Source organism: Malurus melanocephalus, unplaced genomic scaffold (genome assembly GCF_030028575.1).
Source record: "Malurus melanocephalus ecotype Western Australia unplaced genomic scaffold, MMel_1.1 scaffold_134, whole genome shotgun sequence".
NCBI classification, from domain to species: Eukaryota; Metazoa; Chordata; class Aves; order Passeriformes; family Maluridae; genus Malurus; species Malurus melanocephalus.
In genome coordinates this window covers 1050157-1051335 of record NW_026623366.1, presented here as the reverse complement: position 1 = coordinate 1051335, position 1179 = coordinate 1050157, and positions in this window count along the sequence as shown.

The window sequence follows — 1179 nt, the reverse complement described above, 5'->3', positions numbered from 1 at the left end:
CAGGGGGACAGCCTGCTCCACCATGGTCACCGTGGGCTCAGGGGGACAGCCTGCTCCACCATGGTCGTCACCACGGCCTGCAAAGGAATCCCAGCTCCAGTGCCTGGAGCAGCTCCTTCTCCACTGACCTTGGTGTATGCATTCTCTCACACATTCTCAGCCTCCTCCTCCTCCTCTGGCAAAACTACTGTGTCTACCACCTTTGTTTTGATTTCTTCTTAAATATGTTTTCACAGACGCGTAACCACCATCTCCAATTGGCCCAGGTTTGGTCAGTGGCATGTCCATCATCCTCAGAGCCAACAGCAATGGGCTCTGCCGGACATGGTGGAAGCCTCCAGAAGCTTCTCACAGGAGCCATCTTTTTGGCCCCCCCATTTTCAGAAACTGGGCCAAGCAGAACCAACACACCCCCCCACAAGAGGGAAACAAATAGCACTAGACTCAGATGTGAGAGCTGAGACCTGSGGGTATGTTTCAAGTTCAGAGACTTAATTTTAGGTGTCCACTTGTAAGTCTTTACTGGTCAGATAAGCTTCCATTATCATCAAGGGAGATCAAGATCTCAATTTAATTGCAGAGAAAGGCATTTCAGATGCCCAAGGTAGCTTTCAGATTGTCCCAGATAGCTCTTTCCTGGTTTTCTGGAATTGCAGCCAGAGGCTGAGTCTACTCATAAGTAGTGGTGAATCTGCCAGGTCTAGAAAGGCCGTACCCTACTTTGTCTCCGATGGAACTAGGTGGCCATGTGGAAGCATGTGAATTGAGTCCCAAATCTCTACTGTCCTTAGAGCGAACAGATTTATTCAGTAGATGAGATGAATAAATCTCCATAAGGTGAGCTCAAAACATCCCAAGCTCCATAACTGAACAACATAATTGATAGCACAACTGTCCCTTCTCTTGTAAAATTACTTTCTATCCCTCTTAGCTCTGTATACCTTATACTCTCGACAAAGCATCTAAAATTTTTACCTTCCTGACAGCATTTTGTWCATCCCAGTTTAGCCCCTTTACCCCAGAAGCAAATTACAGCTATCTACACAATCCTGTCTTTCTTCCTCCCTCGCTTGTTCCCAACTCCAGCACATTGCACCCGGCCTTGGGTTACTTTGTCCCTTTTCTCCGCACTGACATTCAGGGTTCTTTACATCCTCTGCTCTTCTCTGTGCCATGGMC